Here is an 11,892-nt window from a genome sequence, read left to right as displayed (position 1 = left end):
ATTCCATGATGAGGGCACTCCTGTAATAACTCTTTGAACTTTTCCCATGCCTTATACAAGGACTCATCATTCATTTGTTGGAATGAAATGATCTCATTCCTCAACTTAGCATTCTTGCTAGGTAGGAAATACTTCATAAGGAATCTTTCTGCTAACTCTTGCCATGTGGAAATTGAATTATGTGGCAATAAGTTCAACTAGGCTTGAGCTCAGTCCCTTAGTGAATATGGGAACAACTTCAATCATAATGCATCTTCGAGTACTCTGGCTATCTTGAAAGAATAGCTCACCTCCATAAACACTCTTAAGTGTAGGTGAGGATCTTCGGTAGGCATTTCACTGAATTGGCCCATTGTCTGAAGCATCTGGAACATGACTAGCTTCAGCTCAAACTGTTGTGCCTCAATTTCGGGTCTCCTAATACCCAGATTAAGATCATTAAATACTGGCACAACATACTATCTTAAAGCTTTATCCCTATCATCAGCAATAAGGATAGGATTTTGAGCAGGGTTTGCTCCATTTCCTTGATTTGGATTTTCAAAGTTCATCTCTTTGGTCCTTCTCTGATTTTCTTGTCTTCTTCGCTCTCGAAAAGTTTGTTCTATCTCAGAGTCTACAGGGAGTAGGTCAATAATCTTGTCAATATTCATAAACACGTGAAATAATTATAGAAAAATGACTTTTTAAAATAGTCCCTGACAACGGTGCCAAAAACTTGGAACGACGGAAATGTACAAGTGTACACAATCGCAACAAGTAATAAAGTAAGTAAATGTCGAGTTATCATACCTACAGGGACTACGAAAAGAATTATTTATGAATACTATTTAAAACACTTTGGTGAAGAAAAATATTTTGTTTGAAGAAGGTGATTAAAAACTAAGATTTTAAACTAAATAAAAATAAAAGTTCTAATGCACGATTTCAAAATATGATTTAATCAAGATGACATAATTTTGTTGATTTAATTTCATTTCTTTAACATAAAATTATCAAACCCATGTTTATGTTGTTACGAATAAATTCACGAAAACTCGGTAATTTGCTAACTTATGAACATATTCACCTACACAAATCCATTCATCTCTTAACATATCCCTATGTTAATTCAAACGATTAAACAAATTTTAATAAGCAAACATGTTATGGCACATACATACTCATTAAAATGAACTAACCTCTTGCATAACCCTATGTCAATTCAAACGATTAATTAAATTTAATAAGCACATAAAAGACTATGTGAGATAACAAGGTATTCTTACCTTGAAACAATTTAATCACAATAATCTTGCAAGTTATGCAAGGCAAGTGTATCGCCAGATACATTACTAATTTAACCTTCAGCTACCTTAGAAGAATAAACATGCACTAATTAAGTATTGTTTCCATTAATTACAATTTCAATCCGTTTAAATAATTAATTCATTAGCTACCTCACAATTGTAAAGCAAGAATAACTTAGGCATGATTTTACTTAATCAAGCATTTTACCGAGGCCTACAACAGCATAAACACAATTTTAATAATTTAAGCAGATGAAATGCAATCAAACCAACACAAATTAAATTCAAGCTAAGCTGATTAAATTAACCATTTCAAAAACATAAATATTTATAGATATGTTCATCATAACAACAACAAAAATTAAAGAGAAAGGGAACAAGAATCAAATCCGGTGTTTTTCGGTGGTTTGACAAGGTTGCTCCATTCTTCCTTCTTTGTTGTCCTCACCGATCAAGGCTTCTATGAACACTCAATTGCTGCTCCAAAATGGCTGAAGAAGAACCCTTTCTCAAGGGGAGAAATCGGTACAAGAGCAAGGGACTTGAAATGGGAAAATGAGAGGAGAAAGTGAGAGAGGAGAGAAGAGATGTGAATGAATGAGGGATGCTTTGAATGATCAGAGAAGAGGGGTTTCTATAGCTGAATGTGACAGCTAAAATTTGCTAAAAATATCAGCCAAAGAGCCACCCCTTGGCCGGCCATCTATGTGGGAAAGTTGATGGCTTCAACTTTGCTAAATATGGCTTGGGGCAAATCTTCAAAGCCACCAATTGTGGAGGGGTTGAGTTGCAATTTGAACATGTCTTCAAGGGCTTATTTGTAGCTTAAATAATAAGATAATGAGCTGAATTCGGTCAGCACTTGGACAATTTTAGGCTGTCCTCATCTTGGCCAGTTCGATTCACTCGGTTCGGTTCAAGTGGACCATTTTTTCATAATTAATTAATAATAATTTATTAACCCAAATTAATTGGATATAAATTAAAATTAATTATATTATGAATAAATACATATAATTTTGGACAGTCTTAGGCTAAAATTTAGTTTGCCTCAATACTTCAAATTGCTTCTCGATTTTGTGCTTCTAGCAGTGTCTGCCGAGCTATTTTTTGCCCTTTGTGCAAATCTGTCGAAAATAACCAAAATTCATAAAAAAAATAATTATAAAATTAACTAAAATTCAACATGTCCATATTTTAAGTGCACTTTAATTATTTTATAAAAATTAATTATTTTTCAACAAGAATTTAACCGAATTCGCATGAAATTAAGTTAAAAAGGGCATGAAAAAGTGTACAAAATCTGAGACTGAGTAACACCTCAACTCGTGGTAGGCCTTCCAGAAATACGAGAAATGTGAGTGGTAGTAAAAGAGGGACTAAAGACACCACTGTTCGATCTGAGGCTCACACACCTGCCAGAGCATATGCCATTCGAACTCTTGGGGAAGCTTCATCTCAAGATGTGATTATGATTACATTTACTCCTTACGATACTTCTATGATTGCTTTGATAGATCCTGGATCAACGCATTCGTATATATGCATGAATTTAGTATCTAGTAAGACTTTGCCTATACAGTCTACTGAATTCGTGATTAAAGTATCGAGCCCCCTAGGTAATAGTGTCTTAGTTGACAAAATGTGCAAGAACTGTCCGTTAATGTTTCGAGACATTTGTGTTCTGGATGATTTGATGTTATTGCCCTTTGACGAGTTTGATATAATTTTGGGTATGGATTGGCTAACTTTGCATGATGCTATTGTGAACTGAAAATGGAAAACTATTGATTTGAGATGCAAGAATGATGAAATAGTTCGAATTGAATCTAGTGATTTAAATGGATTGCCTGCTGTGATATCTTCGATGAAAGCTTTGAGTATTGTGAGAAAAGGTTGTGAAGCTTACTTTGCCTATGTTAATGATTCGAAAGTGGCAAAAAAGAGAGTTGAATCGGTGCCTGTTGCCTGTGAATTCCCTGATGTGTTTCCTAAAGAACTTCCGGGATTACCTCCGATACTAGAAGTTGAATTTGGCATTGAGTTAGTACCAGAAATTACTCGAATTTTGATAGCTTCATATAGAAGGCCTCCAACTGAATTAAAAGAATTAAAGTCTCAGTTGCAAGAGTTGACCAATAGAGGATTTACAGGACCGAGTTTCTCAGCTTGGCGTGCTCCTGTTCTGTTTGTGAAAAAATAAACAGTATGATAAGAATGTGCATAGATTATCGTCAACTGAATAAAGTGACTATCAAGAATAAATACCCTTGGCCTCGAATTAATGATTTGTTTGATCAATTGAAAGGAGCTACTATGCTTTCAAAGATATATCTGAGATCAGGCTATTATAAGTTGCGAGTAAAAGATTCAGACGTTCCGAAAACAACATTTAGAACGAGGTACGGCCACTATGAATTCTTAGTTATGCCTTTTGGATTAACGAATGCACCTGTTGTCTTTATGGATTTGATGAACAAAATCTTCGAGCCGTATTTAGATCAATTTGTTGTCGTATTCATTGATGACATATTGATTTATTCGCGTGATGAATCCGAGCATGCTGAACATCTGAGTGTAGTGCTACAGACTTTGAGAGATAAGCAATTGTATGTGAAGTTCAGTAAATGTGAATTCTGGTTATGAGAAGTTAGTTTTCTTGGTCATATTGTATTAACATCAGGTATCCGAGTTGATCCGAGAAAAATTTCAACTATTTTGGATTGGAAGCCTCTGAGGAATGTCTTTGAAGTCTGCAGTTTTTTGGGACTTTCTGGTTATTATAGATAGTTTGTAAAAGGCTTTTCTATGATTGCAACTCCGTTAACAAAACTGCTTCAGAAAGATGTGAAGTTTGAATGGTCCGAAAAGTGTCAAAAAAGCTTTGATCAATTGAAAGCCCTATTGACTGAAGCTCGAGTGTTAGTACAACCTGAATCAGGTAAAGAATTTGTGATCTATAGTGATGCTTCGTTGAATGGTTTGGGATGTGTTTTGATGTAGGAAGGGAAAGTCATTGCTTATGCTTGGAGACAGTTAAAGTCGCATGAACAGAACTATTTGATGCACGATCTTGAATTAGCTGCGATTGTGTTTGCTTTGAAAATTTGGTGCCAATATCTGTTTGGTGAGAAATGTCACGTATATTTTGATCATAGGGGTTTGAAATATCTGATGACTTGGAAATATTTGAATATGCGATAGTGAAGATGGTTAGAACTGTTAAAAGACTACGAGTTTGTGATTGATTATCATCCGAGAAAAGCAAATGTTGTTGCTGATGCTTTGAGTCAAAAATCACTGTTTGCTCTGCGTGTGATGATTGCTCATTTGGTTATGCCCGATAATGGTTTGGTTTTAACCGAATAAAAGCAAGACCGTTATTCATTTAACAGATTATCAAAGCTCAAAAGGCTAATAATGAGATAATAGCAAAACGAGCTCAGTGTGATTTGAATTTTGATTCTGAATTTCGAGTTGATAATAATGATTATTTGAGATTCTGAGATCGAATTTGTGTTCTGAGAAATCCAAAATTGATTCAGATAATTTTGAACAAATCTCACAATAGTCGTTTATCTGTGCGTCCAAGTAGTACAAAAATGTATAACGATTTAAAACAGCATTACTGGTTGCCGGAATAAAAAGAGATATCTCTGACTTTCTTTCTAAATGTTTAATCTGTCAGCAAGTTAAAGTTGAACATCAAGTGCCATTTGATTTGTTACAGCCAATTATGATTCCGAAGTGGAAATGGGATAGAGTGATGATGGATTTTGTATCAGGTTTGCCCCTATCTCTGCAAAAGAAAGATGCTATCTGGGTTGTAGTTGATCGATTGACAAAATCAACTCATTTTATTCTGGTACGATCAGATTACTCACTTAATAAATTAGTTGAGTTTTACATTTCTGATATTGTGAGATTGCATAGTGTGCCATTATCTATTGTGTCAGATAGAGATATGAGATTCACATCGCGATTTTGGAAGAAATTGCAAGATGCTTTGGGTACAAAATTGCACTTCAGTACTGCTTTTCACTCACAAATGGATGGTCAATCCGAGTGAATTATTCAGATACTTGAGGATATGTTGAGATGTTGCATTCTTGAGTTCGAAGGTTCATGGAAACAGTATTTTTCTTTGATTGAATTCGCTTACAATAATAGTTTTCTATCGAGTATTAAAATGGCACCATACGAAGCCTTATATGGTTGCAAATGTCGTAAACCTTTGTATTGGACTGAGCTCAGCGAGAATAAGATTCACGGGGTTGACTTGATAAAAGAGACTGAACAGAAAGTAAAAGTGATCCGAAATAGTTTGAAAGCAGCTTCTGATCGTCAAAAATCTTACGTAGATTTGAAATGAAAAGTTATTGAATTTGAGATCAGTGAAAAAGTGTTTTTGAAAGTATCCTCATGGAAGAAAGTACTTCGGTTCGGTAGAAGAGGCAAATTGAGCCTGAGGTTCATCGGGCCGTATGAGATTATTGAGCGTATCGGGCTGGTTGCTTATAGATTGTTATTGCCACCTGAGCTAGAAAAGATTCAAAATGTATTTCACGTATCGATGCTTTGATGATATAGATCTGATCCTTCTCATGTGATTCCTCCATCTGAGATTGAGATTCAGCTGATATGACCTACGATGAAGAACCGATCCATATCCTAGCTCGTGAGGTTAAAAAATTGCGAAACAAGAAAATTCTGGTAGTAGAAGTGATGTGGCATTGACACGGTATTGAAGAGGCTACGTGGGAGCCTGAAGATATTATGAGACAACAATATCTGAATCTGTTCAACGGTAAGATTTTTGGGGACGAAAATCCCTAAGGGAGGAGAATTGTAACAGTCTGGTTTAGACCCTAGTCGGAATAGTGGTTTTAGGACCACAAATCTGAGTCAGAAAAATATTTTAGTATTATTTTCTATGCTTATAATATGTGAATTGACATGTATGAAAGTTTCGTATGAAAATTTAATCGTTGGTGTGTTCAATTTGATAAAAGGACCTAATCGCGTAAAATGGAAAAGTTGGTTGTTATATGTTAGAAGTGTCTATTTGATATCGCTTATTAATTGTGAGGTCCTTATGTGGTTATTTGACCATTGAAAGTTTGAATGGACATATATGCCAAAGGTTAGTGGAATTTAAATGTGTATAATAAGGCTATTATGGTAAAATGTATGTTATGTTAATATTAATTAAACAAAACATGAAATTAGTTCATTTCATGCTCATAGTTGCCAAAAATCATAAGAAAAGAAGAGGAAAAAGAATAGCTAAGGTTCAACACTTGTGATTTTGATTAAGGTATGAGTTTTGTTCCGTTTTCGATAATTTTTACATTTTTGTGATCGTTGCTTAGTGTTCTATCAAGCCCATGCTTAAATTTTTGATTTTGATGATGATTTTGAAATATGTCATTGATGTAATTGTGAGTTTTATGAAGTTAGATGATAGAAAATGAAAGATATGTGTTGGGTTAGTGTATTTTCTCTTTGGATTTTTGATGAATTTGAGTAAAATGGGCTAAATTGTGAAAAATTGTAAATTGAGGGACTAAAATGAAATAAAAGAAATATGGGGACTTGTATGAATACTATGAGAATTCGGCAGGCATCTGTGCAAAGAAATTATGTGTATTTTGTAATTTTTGCGATTAGGGACTAAATTGTCAAAATGTAAAAATATGAGGGCTAATTTATAAAATACCCTAAATATATGTTTTTGGATTGATTTGAATTATTTTGTGAATAAAATAATTAAATTTGAATTTATATAGATCAAGAACCAAAGAAAACGAAATTAGATCGGGGAAAGTCGGAAGTCATTGAATAGCCGTTTGTTTTTGTTCATACCCATAGGAGGTAAGTTTATATACAAATAAATATACTTGAAATGGTTTATTTATGCTTATATGTTATTGAACAATGATGAATGGCTTTATGCCTTGAACATGAGATATCCGAGAAAGTTCGACAAAATTTCGACGTCCGAAAAGCCCCGTACGGACCTTAGGATTAGTTAGGATACATAAGATCCGATAAGTGATAAGACCACGTTTGGGACATTGGCAGCTACTTATGATTTACATGTAAGACCACTTTTGGGACGTTGGCATCATATTTGATTTCGTGTAAGACCCTGTCTGGGACAGTGGCATCGATATTTGATTACATGTAAGACCATGTCTGGGACATTGGCATTGTATGAGCTTTCTGAGCTATCCGAGTATCCTCATGATTCCGAACGATTCAACGGGCATTCTGAGAAACGAATGAATATATGATATGTGTATCCGATTCAGGTATGTTTGAAATGTATATCATATTTGATGTTGAAAGGTAAGTATATGTACCTTAGTGAGCAAGTGATGATATGTGACAAATGTATGAGAAAATATGCAATATGTGCAAATGAACTGGAAATATGTGTACATATATATATGAATCATATGGTTGATGATAGTATTTAGTTATGGATTATATGCAAATTGATGATGCTTATATGATTTAGATGATAAGTTTATTTGTATATGGCTTACTAAGCTTTTGAAAGCTTACTTTGTGTGTGTTTGCATTGTTTTATAAATATCGTAGCTATCGGGAGCTCGGGAATCATTGAGGATCGTCACCACACTATCGAACTCTATTTTGGTACACTTTGAAAGTGCAAATATTGGAGTATGGCATGTATAGGCTAGAAGTACTTTGATTATGTTTTGTGATGTATATATCTAGCCATGTGATTTGGCTTGATTATGGTTGTGTATATGAATAAGCTCTTGGTATGAAATATGTGATGCAATATAATCAATATGATGTGTTTTGAATGGTTATAGAAATTGATCATTTTGGTAAGTATTGGTATTTGTTTATTTGAGAAAGTGGTAAGTTTTGGTCATGAGATTGAGTGATGTAAATTGAAGTATTGAAACATATGCTTTGGTATGATTTTGGTTTAGTTTTGGTATGATTTAGATGATGAATTGAGAATGAAATTTTTTTATAATGTAATGGTATGAATGATGTATGATTTGGTTGTAAAATGGTTGAGAATTTGGTATAAAATGTTATGAATTTGATGCTTGTAGGGAGACCTTTAATGGGTGGAAAATTGGCCTTGTAAATGGCATATTTTTGCCCACACAGGCAGAGACACTGGCATGTGTATCAGCTATGTTGCTCAAGGGCCATTTTGAAATGAGCATGGATAGACCATACAGTCGCACACACAGGCGTATGCTAGGCCGTGTGACCCAAGTCAGTAGCCTCCCTAATTTTCACACGGCCTGACACACGAGCGTGTCTTGTGGACGTGTGGACAAGTCAATATGTATGCCCTGTTTTGACACAGCTTAGACACACGGGCGTGTTTAAAGCTGTGTGAAGCACATGGCCTGTTCACATGGGCGTGTGACCTACACAACTTTGAAAAATGTTTAAATTATTGAAAAAATTTGTATGAGTTCGGTTTAGTCCCGACCCCTTCTTAATGCATGTTTTTGGTCTCGATGACCTATATAAGGGACTCTATTGTGATGTATGACTACGACTTTGAATGAAGTTTATGAATTGTTCGTAAAATGTTCCGATTTAACCCTAGTCTGGAAATGGATACAGGTTAGGGGTGTTATATTTGGTTGGTATCAGAGCTACGGTTTAGTCAATTCTAAGACTAATGTAGCGTATGTGAGTCTAGCTATACATGTCATATTTATGAGCTGCGATAGTGATGAATCTTGACAATGAAAATGTGTTTTTATATAGCAAATGGATCCAGAACGACCCGTAGTTGACGATGTCGAAAGTAATACATCTACTCCCGCGCAAAGGACAGCGCCATCCGATTTTAGACCGGCTAGGAGTAGCCATGATGGAGAGGCTAGACAAGCCTTCTATCAAATGATGAATGATTGGTTCAATAAGTACATTAGAAATAATCTGGCTGTTTAACAACCCCTAACCCTGGTCAATCCTCCAAAAGTTTCTGTTATGACACAAGCTAATCTGAATCAGTTGATTAAGCCTCCGGTTGATAATATTAAAAAATATGGAGCTTAAGAATTCCGTGCTACAACAAATGATGATGCTGAGAGAGCCGAGTTCTGGTTAGAAAATGCAATACGAGTATTTGATAAATTGTCTTTGAATCCGGATGAGTACATAAAATGTGCCGTTTCACTTCTGAGAGATACAACGTATCACTGGTGAAAGACTTTGATATCCATGGTAGTGAGTGAGTCACCTGGGATTTCCTCCAAGCTGAATTCTGGAAGAAATACATCAGTCAGAGATTCATAGATCAGAAACGTAAAGAGTTTCTTGAATTGGAGCAAGGTCACATATCTGTTACAGAATACGAACGAGAATTTGTAAGACTGAGTCAATATGCTAGAGAATGTGTTTCGACTGAACCTGTAATGTGCAAGAGATCCGAGGGTAGCTTAAACGAGGATATCCGTTAGTTAGTCGGGATTCTTGAGAGCAAAATATTCGTTGTGCTTGTTGAACGAGCATGTAAAGCCGAAGAACTCAAAAAAGAGAAAAGAAAAGTTGATTCAGAAGCTATAGAAATGTGAAAGAGATCATCGAGCAAGTCATTTCAATCTGTATCAAAGAAGTTTCGAGATGATTTTAGCCGTTCAAAAGCTAATATGGGACATTTGAGTAGAGATTGTGCTAGATCACATTTGAGCTTCAGAGCTCCAGCTACTTCCATTGCTAGTGTTGGAAATGCCAGATCTGATCTCCCTAAGTGAAAATATTGTGGTAAAAGGCATCCTAACAATTGTAGATTGTATGATCGGCTTGTTTCAAATGTGGATCATTAGGCAATTTCATCTGTGATTGCCCCGAATCTGTCAAGCAAGAAATTGTACAAAATTCGAGACCGAGTAACACCTCAACTCGTGGTAGACCTCCCGAAAATACGAGAAATGTGAGTGGTAGTCAAAGATGGACTAAAGACAGTGTTGTTCGATCTGAGGCTTGCGCACCTGTCAGAGCCTATGCCATTCAAGCTCGTAAGGAAGCTTCGTCTTCAGATGTGATTACGGGTACATTTACTCTTTACGATACTTCTATGATTTCTTTGATAGATCCTAGATCAACGCATTATATATGCATGAATTTAGTATCTAGTAAGACTTTTCCTGTAGAATCTACTGAATTCGTGATTAAAGTATCGAACCCCCTAGGTAAAAGTGTCTTAGTTGACAAAGTGTGCAAGAACTATCCGTTAATGTTTCAAGACATTTGTTTTCTGATTGATTTGATGTTATTACCCTTTCACAAGTTTGATATAATTCTGGGTATGGATTGGCTAACTTTGCATGATGCTATTGTGAACTGAAAATAGAAAACTATTGATTTGAGATGCAAGAATGATGAAATAGTTCGAATTGAATATAGTGATATGAATGGATTGCCTACTGTGATATCTTCGATGAAAGCTTTAAGTATTGTGAGAAAAGGTTGTGAAGCTTACTTTGCCTATGTGATTGATTTGAAAGTGTCAGAAAAGAGAGTTGAATCAATGCCTATTGTCTGTGAATTTCCTGATGTGTTTCCTGAAGAACTTTCGGGATTACCTCCAATACGAGAAGTTGAATTTGGCATTGAGTTAGTACCGGGAATTACTTCAATTTCGATAGCTTTGTATAGAATGGCTCCAATTGAATTAGAAGAATTAAAGTCTCAGTTGCAAGAGTTGATCAATAAAGGATTTTCAAGACCGAGTTTCTCACCTTGGGGTGCTCCTGTTCTATTTGTGAAAAAGAAAGACGATACGATGAGAACGTGCATAGATTATCGTCAATTGAACAAAGTGACTATCAAGAATAATACCTTTTGCCCCGAATTGATGATTTTCTTTGATCAATTGAAAGGAGCTATCATGTTTTCAAAGATAGATCTGAGATCAGGCTATTATCAGTTGCGAGTAAAGGATTCAGACGTTCCGAAAATAACATTCAGAACGAGGTACGACCATTATGAATTCTTAGTTATGCCTTTTGGATTAACGAATGCACTTTCTGCCTTTATGGATTTGATGAACAGAATTTTCAGACCGTATTTATATCAATTTGTTTTCGTATTCATTGATAACATATTGATTTATTCACATGATGAATCTGAGCATGCCAAACATCTGAGAATAGTGTTACAGACTTTGGAAGATAAGCAATTGTATGTGAAGTTCAATAAATGTGAATTTTGGTTACGAGAAGTCAATTTTCTGGGTCATATTGTATTAGCCTCACGTATCTGAGTTGATTTGAGCAAAATTTTAGCTATTTTGGATTGGAAGCCTCCGAGGAATGTCTTAGAAGTCTGCAGTTTTCTGGGACTTGTCGGTTATTATAGACGGTTTGTAAAAGGCTTTTCTATGATTGCAACTCCATTAATGAAATGACTAGTAGACATGCCCGTGTCTTAGGCCATGTGGAAACCAGGCAAACATACTGACTTGTATCACACGACTGAGGACACGCACATGTGCTAGGCCGTGTTTAGAGAGTATACTGACTTGGGTCACGCGGCCAACCAAACGCCGTGTGTCCCGCCCGTGTGCCCTACGAAATGGCCACACATG

General features: G+C 35.6%; 1 non-coding gene across 1 annotated transcript; it reads left to right on the top strand.

Annotated features, from left to right (window-relative positions):
* Positions 1 to 107, top strand: LOC121231472 (small nucleolar RNA R71). The gene has a single exon (XR_005929531.1). It is a non-coding gene; the product is annotated as a small nucleolar RNA R71 (small nucleolar RNA).
* Positions 108 to 11,892: the final 11,785 nt, after the last annotated feature.

This window comes from Gossypium hirsutum, chromosome A06, assembly GCF_007990345.1.
Source record: "Gossypium hirsutum isolate 1008001.06 chromosome A06, Gossypium_hirsutum_v2.1, whole genome shotgun sequence".
NCBI classification, from domain to species: Eukaryota; Viridiplantae; Streptophyta; class Magnoliopsida; order Malvales; family Malvaceae; genus Gossypium; species Gossypium hirsutum.
The sequence above is the reverse complement of the archived record's forward strand: the minus strand, read 5'-3'. Positions and strand labels throughout refer to the sequence as shown.